Genomic DNA, 13,336 nt, shown 5'->3' on the forward strand with positions numbered 1-13,336 from the left:
ACTGCTTACAGGAGTGGACTGTCTTTCTCAATCTTTTCAAGTGGATTTCACTAGAACCTGCTGACCTCTCCTCTTAAAGAGGGAAGACCAAAATACACCAAAAAAAAGAGGTGGAGGAGAGATTCTTTCTTGCCAAATCCTCTCTCTGCAAAAACAGAACTGGCTTTTTGAGTCTGCATTCAGGTAGTTCTGCTTTTGCCGAGTTCAAATGTGAAACCAGTAGAAAAAGAGAGGCAAACAGTATGAACAGCCTCTGTGGCTCCACAGAAGAGCTACCTACCAACCTACTTGGGTTTGGCACATTTAAAGCAAGATGTGAAGGAGACTAGTTTCTTTAGTATTTTGCTTTACCTCAGGGGAACAACAGAAGGTTGTATGTCTGAGAAACATGGAACAGAAGAAAGTCACCTTGTCTTCTCCAGCTGGCCTATTTGGCTTGGATTTCTTTCTTTTCTTTCAACACTCCTGTACAGAACCACCATGACTCCACTACAAAAAACATGAGCTTCATGCTCCCTGTTTCTTGATGGTCACACAGCTACAGGTTTTCCAGAGCAAATCGGCAAGAAATACAATATGTGACAAAGGACAGATTTGGGCTATTGCTGCTTACAGTTGCATGCTGCATCTAGAAACAACTCTGAAGATTGGAAAAACTTACCTGTATCTTTCAGTATTGGTCATTTCAGGATGTATCTACTTGGTACTTCTGAAAAGCAGGCCAGCACCAGGCATGCCCATATGTACACACAAACTCACTAGTGTCTTCTGAAAGTCACAGGCAATGAGCAAATTCTGCTCCAGTTCCGTCAGTGCCTATCCAAACTTGGTGGAGTTGCACGGGCGTTTCACCAAGAGCAGTCTCTGCCCTATTTGCTGTATCAACCACACACAAAGCCCAGCTGACATCTTACTGGCACAAAGCTGAATGAGAACATGCCTATCATAGCTAGCATTTAGCACTATAGATACATGTGAATATGTATTTCAGAGTTACTATTGTTTTCCTTTCCCTCAGAAGAGAAGACATTCCCCATCCCCCCCGCCCTCTCCACCTCATTTCCATCTGGCTGACACTGCATTAATGCTAAACCTCCAGCTGGATCCCACAGTATTGTCTTGAACATTTTGTTCCAGCAGAGCTGAACTCTCGGAGACTCCCAGCTCTAAACACAAATCACAAGGCTTTATGTACATACAAGAGCAGCCTGTGCCCCTGGTACCGTGGCAGGCAAGCTGGAAATAGGGCCACTTCATGGAAGGAGGCCAGTTGTTGTGCTGTGGGGTTTTTGTTTTGGTTTTTAGACACTGCCTCTTTTCACACAAAACAGACAAACAGGGGAGACTCTCTCTCTTTCCCTAATGAGAGGGGGTTTACTCTCTAACTCCTGAAGCATTCTCAGACTGTGCTTCAAGGGTGGGCACCACTCTCATGCTGCTACAGCACACAGTATTTTTAAAGCAGGGCTCGCTGGGATAGGCAAGTGAACTGAAAGAGCCCGAGGAACTCAGGTCCAGAGAGCCACATTTTTCTTCTCCTACAGTGAAATGCAGGAGAGCCTCTCGCTGCAACAGAAGCCAAAGCACTGGGCTAACTTGGAAGGACTTGACCTCTAGCCCAAGTCAGCTGGACCAGCTCCCAGGTAAGTTACCAGAAAACACTTCCATCTATCAGGGCAGGTAGTTTCCTTGCGACTACTTCGTGCAGACAGTGCAGCACCCTGCACTAAGAGTTAACAGGACTGGGCTGTTCCAACAGTTCACCCTCACCAAACATGGTAAGAGCCTCCTATGCGGGAAACTCCTCTGACCCAGTTAAAGACAGTGACCCATTTCTGTTATGACAGGAGTGAAGCCTTTCTGATTTTCTTGAACAAGAATCATCTCAACTAAACAATCCAATTCTGTTCGGAGCAGCCCTCTCACTGGACAGAAACATGCAAAATTCCTTTCTATTGCCATAGACTTCTCCTTTCATAGCACCATTCATGCCAGTGCATCTTCAAGTGCTTTACCATTTTTTTCTTTTACAAAGAAAGCACATTTAATACAGAATAATTGCCCATATTCTTCTTTCAAAGAAGAAATGCTTTTCAAACCAGAAAGAGAACTTTACAATAATCATCTGCACTTTATGTGTGGCACTTCCAAGGCAGTATTACTCCTAATAAGTAATGTACAAACTATTTCCCATTTACACTCAACTCCCTTTGCCACTTGAGTAGAAAGGTGATGCAAAAGTGCCACAAAATGCATAAGTGTATTGAAAAGTATCTTTTGTACTTCACAAAAAGATACTTCTGATGAAAGCTGACTGACAAGCCCTTTGCATAGGAGAATCAGGTGATAAGTGACATCTGTATCTCACTGCAAATACAAACATGACAATGTGAAAAGCCAGCCAGGAACACAGAGAGGAAGACCTAATCACTGTACTTGTGTGCAAAACAAGGAAACAAAGTATTTGCTTCAAGTGAAACTTTTTTACTAGCTGGAAAGTTCCGATTTACACAAATCATCAAACTGAAACCTCCTGATGATGCAGTTTTAAAATGGTAGATCCATGAAGACCTGTCTTTACAATACAAAACAGAGAATGCGTTGGGGCAGGAGACAAATGAACAGGTTAAACACAATTTCTTGATCCTTCAACCAGCCCCAACCACAGCCCTGTAACATCTGGCTGTTAGCACAGGTCACCTCGCTGTGATCACACACCCATACAGGCATCATGGTTAGAGCACACAGAGCCACAACAAACCACAAACACCTCCCGACCTTAACATGAAGAGAATTCATCCAGAAACTCCTACCTCTACTGAAAAAACCACCAGGCTTTTCTCTTCTGCACATAGCATGTTGCGTGCAGTCTGTGCAAGATATGTTCTGCGTCCAAGAGAGATCTACTTCCCTCAAAACAACAACAAAAGTTTTAATTTCATTTCCATTACTGAAATTAACTTTCTTTTCTCCAAACAATAATCTGAATATGGAGATAAACCTGTAGATAATGTGGTTTATACATATAAAGGATTTTTTATAATTCACAAACCCTTGATACTAGCATGCTTGTTCGCTTGAAAGGTAAAGCTTATTCATTATAAACCACACAAGCACAGAGCTTTAAGAACACACACTTTACAACATACTCCATCCCTGCAAACATTAACACACACAAAATGGAGAAACCCCACATGAAATCTCTAAGTATGTTTCTCTGAATAAAGGTACTCTTCTGCTTAGAAGTCACATGCACAGAATAAAAATACATTTAAGTGTTGAAAGAAACAATAATACAAATATGGCTTAAGGAAACGAAGAAACCTACAACACAAAGAGCACAATGGATGGCCCTGTCAACTAGGGAATCAATGCACAGAGATCCCAGCTCAGAGTCTTGCAGGGGATTCAGCTGGAGACTGGACACTACGTGCTCACATGAAGCATTTCTGGTTTACAGCTTCTGTGGTAAAGCTCAAAAATAAAGTTGTTTCTGTAACCAAAGTGGACAACCCCCAGCAGCCTTTGTTCAAAAGGCTGGACTAAAAAACCCTGAGAGCGAGTGCAGAACTCCAGGAAGTCTCAGCTGAGTTTGAGCTGAAAACCAGCTGCAAGGACAAGTCCCAGAGAAGGGACATGGTGATGGGCAGCCATGCAGAGAAGTCCACTCCTGAAGGTATTCTGGCAGGTTTTTAGGGGGTAAGAGTGAGCACTAAATGTTTTACTAATGTAATTAAACCCAATTATTTTATCACAGCACTCCCCCTAAAATGTGTGAAAGTCCATTGCATCTCTTGAACCCTTCAACTTGTTGGACCTGTGGAAGAGACAGGAGCCCTCTAGAAATTTCTAACAAACTCCTGAGAACAGCAGTGATGCTACATCCATTCCACACCAGCTTATGTTTTTCATGTCACAAGCTCACTTTTTAATTCATTCTACCCACAATGTGTACAGTGAATACAAGGAGATCCTAGAGATGAGCGTTAACATTCTGGCCAAAAAGCACAAGCTACAAGACATCAGAACAGGAGGAAGCACAGTTATTTATTCAGATCAGAGCTTTTGACAGGTTTCTATCTGACCTAAACTTGCCTTGCCAACACAGTAGACTAAAATCTAAGATTGCTCACTCTGAGCTGGGACAGGAGATGTTATCTGATAGCTGTCATTATACAACTGACTCACATCACCTGAGAAGACCTGCAAACTACAAGGCTGCAACATTTATCACAAAGTACTCGGTATTCGTGCACGTCTGTCCGTCAACAGCTTCAACCCAAACATGGAGGCCTGTGACAACCCAAAACAAAAAGCCTTTCTTTTTTCCTTTTAAGTAGACAGGACAACTGAACCTTGATGAAATACTGGCAGCGCTCAAGAGTAATGGCCAGAGGCCCAAATTCAATGCCACTAATTCTTCACATGCCATCTGGGAATACATATATATGGTAAAATAAGCAGTGGGTGGCTGGATGGGCACCAACACCACTACAGATCAGTGCAGTAGTTCAGTCTAAGGTCATGGCTGTATCAAGTCACTCTGAGCCGCAGCACATCACGGTTTGCATAGGCAACCTTATGCCTATGGTTTTTATTTTCTGCCAAAGAAAATGCTCCCTCAACAACACAGGTTTGCTATGATCTCCCTGCAATGCTCCTGCTTACTCTACGTAAAAGACCAAATCAGATGAGGATCACATCCTTCTTTCCCTTACAAACTGGAAACCCTCCCAGTGATGACCACTGTCACAGCTGCACTGTGGTACTGATGGAAAGAGGAAGTTTTCCTGGACACCACAAGAGTGACCTTGCTTGTGCAACCTCCTTGTGGGTCTCTGTGATGCCGAGTCCCCCATCAAAGCCCAGTCATCAGGAGTCAAAAATAAAACTATAACACAATGTTTCATCGTGATTTCTCCCCTTCTCCCTCAGCACGAAGAGCTGCATTATAGGATCTCACAAAAAGCTTTACAGAAAATAATACATACTTAGTCCAAAAGGAGCCTTCTTAGGCCCCTTCCCCAAAATGCTACCAAAAGGGCTGCATGCTCAGAATAAATACATTTTTCTTTTAACACAGTGCTAATTAGGAAGGAGAAATGGGGTTTGCCACTTTCTCTTCTGAGGATGTCAACAGCTTCTGGGGACAACACTCCTTGTCTCTGCCACCACCTCAATTCAGAGAAACCACAAGCCTGTAATGAGTTGCCAAGATGAGGTAATGTCTTAGCAACTTTCATACATATTCATAAAGAAACAACAATTCTCAGAAATAATACAACCCTGTATATATGCAAAAATGCTTCACAGAAATCCTGTTTAAGACCCCTGTTGGGCAGGGAGGTAAATATTATTAGTCCTTTTTCACAGTGAAGTAACTTGCCCAAGGTCATCCAGTGAAATGGTGTCAAGAGCTGAGACTATAAAAAAATTCTCTTGCCTCAATCTTCTGCCCTACCCACTAAAGCAGTCTTACCTCCCTGCACCTTCAGTAATAACAATAACAAGTTATCCTAGCAAACATCAAGTAATTTCAGAGGAGGAATGAATGAACTCCTGTGTAGCTAATTCCAGGAGCTGATCCAGTCCAGGCCTGCCCACGAACAGAAGTGAATTCTTTCACATGCACAGTAAGAAGAAGAAAGAAAAGAAAGGAGGACAGACAGAAGTGAAGAGCTACATATGGCTTTTTTTTTTTTTTTTTGCAAAAAGCTCTGCATAGGAGGTAAAACACATTGACCACATGAAGAAAGAACTCAGCTGCCTGAACAGGGACACAATTTACATGGAAATTTCTTGCTAACCTGACTTACCCTGCAGTCTCCAAGGTGTGCTTGTGGCTTTAAATATTTTCTTCTTGCTGCTTTGAAGGCAAGAACAGACATGATTTCCAAAGCATCCACTGATATGCAGTTGGGGGGGGGAGGGGGGGAGGGAGGAAGTGAATACTGTAGCTAGCTGAGAACTGTCAGATTGTGTTTGCCATCAAGGAATGCCATTTCCCAATGCCTAAGTTTAACTCTGGAATAAGATGCCCGCTGCTGCTGACCCCTCTGCTGACATTCTATAGACTCCCTTATCTCATCAGCCCCTGAGCATCCCATCCTCACTCCTCCACATTCATGTTCCCAAACTGTCAATCTCCCTGCAATGACTCACAAGGTTCTGAACCCACCATTCGCCTCTATGAGTCTTCCTATTTTTTCATCCATGTCCTTCTGGTTTAGATGGAGAGGCATCTTGTTCTCCTTAAACGTTAAAAACGCAATGAGAAAGAATCACTGAAAGCAATATGCCCTCAGCACAGCAGCACTGAATACTTCAAAGGAAAACACAAGAAGCTAATTCTGCTCTCCAGTTGAGTGTTCTAAATTCAGAATAATTCCATTGCAGTCAATCAAGCCACAATCATCGTAACAACCACCCTGGGCAAAAACAAAGCGGGCCCTGAGCCTGTGGGCAGATTTCAGGAGTGACAGTGGATTAGAAAATATAATGGAAGGGTGTATTAAAGTTTAGTTCAGCTTTGCAGATTCTCTGTGTACTCCCCCCATGACCCACACACAAAACTAGAATTTTCTTTACCTACATTCTGATCCTGATCTTTATACCTGATAATTGAGCTGTTTATGCGTTTACTACATGAGATACTCAGCAGCAGTGGTTGTCGTGGTTGAAGCCCAGCCGGTAACTCAGAACCACGCAGCTGCTCGCTCACTCCCCCCGCTTCCCCCCTGCTCCCTGAGGGATGGGGAGGAGAATCAAAAGAATGTAACTCCCACAGGTTGGGATAAGAACAGTCCAGTAACTAAGGTATAACACAAACCCACTGCTGCTACCACCAATAATAATAATGATAAGGGAAATAAGGGAAGAGAACACAACCGCTCACCACTCACCAACCGATACCCAGCCCAACCCGAGCAGTGATCTAGCCCTTCTGGGAACTGCCCCCAGTTTATATACTGGGCATGACGTGCTGTGCTATGGAATACCTCTCTGGCTAGTTTGGGTCAGGTGTCCTGTCTCTGCTCCCTCCCGGCTTCCCCTCCTCCCTAGCAGAGCATGAGACTCAGAAAGTCCTTGGTCAGAGTAAACATTACTGAGCAGCAACTAAAAACATTGGTGTTATCAGCGCTGTTGCCAGGCTGAAAGTCAAAAACACAGCACTGCACCAACTACTAAGAAGGAGAAAAATGACTGCTGCTGCTGAACCCAGGACAGTGGTGCAACCATCACCTGTGCATTGCTAACACAACTCAGAAAGGTGGAGTGGTTCAAGGTGGATGCCCACCAAAATTCCAACATAGGCTTCACCTGCCATCCCTACATGGCATTGATGCATCATCCATCATGGACGGCTTCAGTTCTTCACCTTCTGTTACCTCACAATTTGGATTATCCCACATTAAACTAAAGGCTCACTTAAGACAGCAATTTCAAAAATGGTAGAGTTCAGCAATTGCTACTGGAACTGATTTAATGCCTTCTCATCCAATCCCACTGCACAGAGCAGGAGGAAAAGAATAGAATAAGATCTCCCCCAAACATTTATTTAGATGCTTTGATATTCCTTAAGCTACTGCATAACTTGAGCAAAATGGAAAGGGTTAAGGAAAACCTTGCATTATTTTTCAGAGCACAGAACCAAACACAAACATGCACATCCATCCATTATTGGATTTGCTGGCTTAATCAGCAAGTACCAGTGACTCAATTAGCCTCTTAGCAGTGCCTAAAGGCCACTAATTCAGCCCACTGGCTGCTGCAGCATACACACACAAGCTTGTCCCTTCAGATTTAGCGCTAACAGCACCACTATTCTTCTCCTGACAGCACCAGGGTCCCAGACAGTCTCCACCTCTCTCTCTTCCTCTTCTCTGTTCTGCCAACCACACAGAAAGAAAAGACCCCAGGGCTGACTGTGTGTGAGCGCTGAGTAGGAGGAAAGAGGAAGAGGGAGACACTATTTCTATTCATTTTACATCTTCATCCATCAAAAGCCTTTCTTAAAAAAAAAAAAGCAAAAAAAATGCATTCCCAGCAGCTCATCGTTGAGAGCAACAGCCTAATAAGGTGTTAAAGAACAGACACTTGACCTAATCTTTAGCAGCCACATCTATTACACAAAAGTTTAACAAATTAAAGAAGCTAGGCCTAAAGAAGTAATCTTTGATTCTATTTAATTCACACTCGCACCATTGTGAGACTGTCCCTTATATTGTTTGGTTCTACGATTAAACCGCTTTTAACCGAAACCTTCCTACCTTTGGCAATCACAAATAATACCATGTAATACCAGTGAATAAACCAACCAGCCCACCCTGACTCACCTTTTCTGTACACTCAACAGCACATTTGTTTCGTTAATTTCTGTGACTCTCCCTTATATAATGACTAATTTTCAGGCAGATTGATTCCCCCGTGAGCTGTTGCACATTCTGCAGCCATAAAAGCGCTAGTGACAGTCAAAGAAGGTGACAGGAACAGTAGGCTGGTGTTAGGGCAGAAGCCAAAAGGAGTTTTGGCAGCAAGTAGGTATATATCAAATTAAAGTGACCATGCAACTACAGCTTCGAAAGTATTGACTCAGTACAAACAAAATGTACTGTCAAAACACAACGTGTCATAACTGAGCTCATCAGATCTATTTTACTTGACGACTATACATAGAATTACAGGTCAGGAGAAATGCAGGAGATTCCAGAGGAAAAGACCTTTGCTAATTAACTTACAATGTGGAAAGCAGAATATTCTTACCCAGAAAACAGAGGAAGAGCTCTCTTCCTCATAACATTGCTCATCACTTAAAAATGAAGGCTCATTAAAAAATGGTCCAAGGTGGATTCATTCTACATTTGAGAGCCATGGCATTTGCAAAAGAGGCAATACTGCTTTAAAACCCTCCCAGCAGCTTCCCAGCTGACAATCACTTGGCATCCCAAAGCTAGGTAGGAACTTGGCAGTAACACAGGATTTCTACAGCAATATTTGCAACATAAAATCAAACAAACAAAAACGAATACCCCTTTCAGGTACCAGAGAGTAAACAGGCCTTGCACTTCCACTCCATGAAGCCTTCAGTATTTCAGTTCACCAGTGTCTCATTTCCAGCCAGCTGAAACTGGAAAGTTGTTATGTCAGCTGCAGTCCAGGTCAGAGAAAAGACTAATCTCAGACAAAGCTGCCAGGTTTCAGGTTCAGGATGAACACACGGCGGGTTTGGACTCAAGGGGTTAAGGAGAATGCGTGACCTCAGCTAAAGAAAATCAAACAACCTGTCCTCAAAACAAGGAGATACTCAGCTGACATGAATCAGTGCTGCTCAGCAGAAGCCACTAGATCCACCCAATATGAAAACTGTATGTAACATGGCAAAAAAAAAAAAGTGACCAGTTTTCCTATTTTTGTACCGATACTTTGATGTGATACCTCATTTTGGGAGATCAACGTATATACATTTTATATGTCACTCACACCTACTACCCCAATCACAAATACCAAGCTATCATCTATCTCAGTACAGATACTGCCAAGACTATTCCAGAAGCAACACCAGCACAGTTTATTCCACACAACTGCCCCCCTGCACAACAGCGCACATCATCTTTCCTGCACCAAGTAAGAGGAAACTGTTGCCACTGAGGGGAACTCCACAGAAAGAGTGTGCAGAGACAATATCCTGCCTGGCGAACCCTAGGAGCAAAGCAGAGCTTCTAAGAACTGTCACCGATTTGCACAGCAGCTCCGTCTGCACTGCATTCACTGGCCACATCTCTGCTACTTTCTCTGCCTGGCTGATAAATCCCTTTATACACTCAAAGCCAGCTGCTCCTGGTGCTCCCCATCTAGCAGAAACTGCTGCTCCTCCTGTGATTTCAGCTTTAAAAACCAAGAGAACAAGACAAGCAGATCTTTGTAGTTTGGTTTTGGGTCTGGGGGGGTGGTTTTGGAGGGATTGCTTTTTTTTAGTTTGTAGGTAAACTTCAATTGCAGCCTGATACACAGTACAAGCTGCATCTCCCTAAATACTGTAGCGAGCAGGACAGAGTTCTACCCAAATAGAGAAGAGATCGCAATCAAATCAAATGAAACTAAGGACTGTTCAGAGACGTTATCTTCAGTAGGTGATGCTACTGCAGCTTATGGACATTTTGTCTTCCCTTGTCAGAAAAGCTGGCTTGCTAATTTATGGGCAGGGTGGGAAAAGCAGAGGGATACAGACAGACACAGAATACTTAAAACAGGACTCAGAATGGAGACAAAGCTCCCCTTTCACCTCCTGCTGCTATTTACCATCTGGGATCCTGAAAAGGGGGTGATGGGCAGTTGTGTGATGGGTTTGGCAAGGGGCAGGACATTTAGGATTTTCTATGTGTAAGGAGGTCATGTGTCAGCACCTCTGCAGCACATGGGAACATTATCCCAAAGAAAGTGCAACAAAAGGGTTGCCCTGGCTGAACCAGAGAGAAATTCTATTAAAACACAGCCTCGCACAGAGGCAAGATCTTAAGATTAACAATAATATCAAATTTGAAGAAAGAGCCTCCAGAACCTAGTTTGGAAAAGCACAGGAAAAAAATAAGAAATGAATACATCCAATGAAAAGGTGGATGTTTTTATCAATACATTTTTAGAAGTGTGTGATTTCCACTAATCCTGGGGGCTGAGGTGGTGCAGATACATATGGGATTTCAATCCTCACTTGTAAGATGTAGAAAGAAAGGGGAAAAAAAAAGAAGACAAAAAAACCTACACCACAGCTTTGCTTTACAAAAGCAATTTACAAAGAGATGTGATATGGAATGAGGAGTTCTGGTTTTCTGATTCAGAAATGTTTCTTCTGTTTTCATAAAAAGAGTTATTAATAAGGTGAATTTCCCATCATATGGTGCTGCAGTAAATCTTTAAGATCCTTTAATCAAAGAATCTGAAAGAAACCTGAGCATCCTTGCCTTCTGCCCAGTCTGGATGTCTGCTGACTGAAATGATTCTAACAACACAGCTACTGCAGGCAGTAATCTGTGCCTTAAATTATTTAAAATCTATACTCTACAGATGCACAGATGCAAGAACTAGTCACCAGAACTAATGCAGTACTTCCTTATTCTCATCTGTTGAGCTCCTGGTTGGTAGAAAGCCCGTTTTCAAGTCAAAAAGCTTTAAACTGAGGATGTCACCACTACACCATCAACTGCAGAGTGACATTACTGGCAGTTTGTGTGTTGTAGAAGACAAACGAGCTAAATTTCTAACTGTACTGGTGGAAAACCAAGAAGTTTTGTCAGATCCTAAAGAACAGATCCTTTAAAACAATCACTGGGTAATACCTGCAAATCTGTGGCGCAGCGGACTAAGTAACAATCCTGTTCTTGTTCCTTCCAGGCCTTTCCTTCATACACGTACATGCTCACGTTCACTGACCCAAAACTGGAGCTGACAAGCAGTAAAAAAGAATCACCATCAGCATATTGCTGTGGGACACAGATGTGGGACACTTTAAGTCCATCAGAGAAGGGCTCTCCAACATCCTACAGCAATGGAATCAAGATGCAATAAAACCCCTTCTACCATAAAAGCCACACAGCCCATCATCCTAAGAAACTACTGGTGAAGCCACAGAGCACCAGATGTACTCCCAAGTGCTCACTTAGGCAAGCCCAGCTCAGTATCCTGCCACCCAACGCTCTTCTTCCCTGACTTCCCAAGCATTTCTATTGTGTATCCAAACTACAGAAACGAGCAGTGGTTGACCATAATGAGAACAGGGTCCCTTAAGGAACCATAGGATCACTGGCCACGTACTGTAGTTGCTCTGAGGACCAAGATGCTTCACGGCTAAACATCCTCAGACTTTCTCAGGAGTTACCAATCCTATTTGGCTATGTGCATTTATAGCAGCACCTTGGTATTGGGCAACTTCAGGAGAGGAGGTGGGAGTGAGGGAGAGAGAAATACCTACAGGCTAAGAGCATGAAAGCCAGGTTATCCTTTAGAGCCAGTATGCCAGCGACAACAGATGACAAACTCTATTTTGCAATTCATATCTGGCTTTGATAGATCTGCTATCATAGGGATAAATACTATTTTTGTTGATGAAAATGGGTATCAAAACAGAACTGTACCAAGTTATACTAAAAATTGCAACATGCCAGGATTCTTTGCAGCCAGACCATCTGCCGTGCTGTGCTGGGAAGGGAAGGCAACATACCTGTATCTGTCCTGGGACACATTCAGATGTGATTTGGGCCTATTAAGGGAGGCATTTATAGAAATTAATCTCTTTTCTTCTGTCTCCCAGGTTTTTGCCTTAGTTATACCATTCCCAGAGATTCTCACACTGGAAGAAGGGAGGATTAAAGACAGAAATGGAAGAAAAGAACCAACACCTAGCTGGAATTTGAGTGTTTTAAATCAGATGGACCTGGGCCGGACTATGGAGCAACCCATTTGAGCTCCAAGGATTTTTTGTGTGTGTGATTTCCCAATCTAAAATGCATACTGGGCTTTTAGAACAAAGGGTTTTTTCCAAAACAGACCTCTACAAACAATACAGAGTGACAGTCAATATAAAACCGAGAAGTGATACAGCTAAATTGCTAAAAACAGCAATTGATAACCTGTCTTACAGAACTGATGCATATTTAAGTCATGAGTGATAACAGAGTAATGGGCAATACCACAACCTTCCATCACACATTTTCCCACCCTTAATGTTTTAAGAAATCAAATCCAAAGCCACAAGACAGCCCCATCAGAACTCCAAATGGCAGGGATGGCCCGGGAACCACAGAATCGAATGGTGCCACTCTCACATGCTCAGATATTTCAAATGAGAAGGTGTATAACAAAAAGCCAGAAGTGTTCTTGTTTGTATTATCATTGAGCTATTTGCATCACTGCAACGCCACTGATACAGCAACAAACTGACACTGCAGTGATGCAGAAAAGCAACCTGGCCAGACGGAATAGGAAACAAAAGCCACCATTCAATACAAGGCATGGCAATCATATTAGACTATTACACAGATACTACTACAATGGTGTCATCTAAGTACAAACAACAACAACAAAACAGAAAAAAAAAAACCCAAAACAAAAAAAAGGCCTTTCATTCCATATCTGAAGAACAAAAATCCTTATTTTTTTCTTTTTTAAATATATTGTTCTACCTGAGACAATAGAGTTTTGCTTTGTCCCCGCAGCTCTGACAAGAGCTTTCCGAGTAGAGGGATGCACACACAGGAGCAACGCAGGAGGCATAGGGACTGGGCAATACTTGAGAGTTGAAAAAGTTACCAAAAATGAAAGAAAGAAAAGAAAGGGGGAAAAA

At 42.7% G+C, this 13,336-nt stretch overlaps 1 protein-coding gene and 1 long non-coding RNA gene across 2 annotated transcripts in view; one reads left to right on the plus strand and one right to left on the minus strand.

The window, feature by feature from the left end:
• The window catches only part of SKI (SKI proto-oncogene), a 98,743-nt gene that overhangs the window by 69,752 nt on the left and 15,655 nt on the right, over positions 1-13,336 (minus strand). The gene's annotated exons all lie outside the window — the stretch shown is intronic.
• Positions 4,647-12,373, plus strand: LOC134161595 (uncharacterized). The gene is made up of 3 exons (XR_009964044.1): positions 4,647-4,994; positions 5,094-5,221; positions 12,305-12,373. It is a non-coding gene; the product is annotated as an uncharacterized LOC134161595 (long non-coding RNA).

This window comes from Pezoporus occidentalis, unplaced genomic scaffold, assembly GCF_034315485.1.
Source record: "Pezoporus occidentalis ecotype Australia unplaced genomic scaffold, CSIRO_AGI_Poc_V1 ctg176, whole genome shotgun sequence".
Taxonomy (NCBI): Eukaryota; Metazoa; Chordata; class Aves; order Psittaciformes; family Psittacidae; genus Pezoporus; species Pezoporus occidentalis.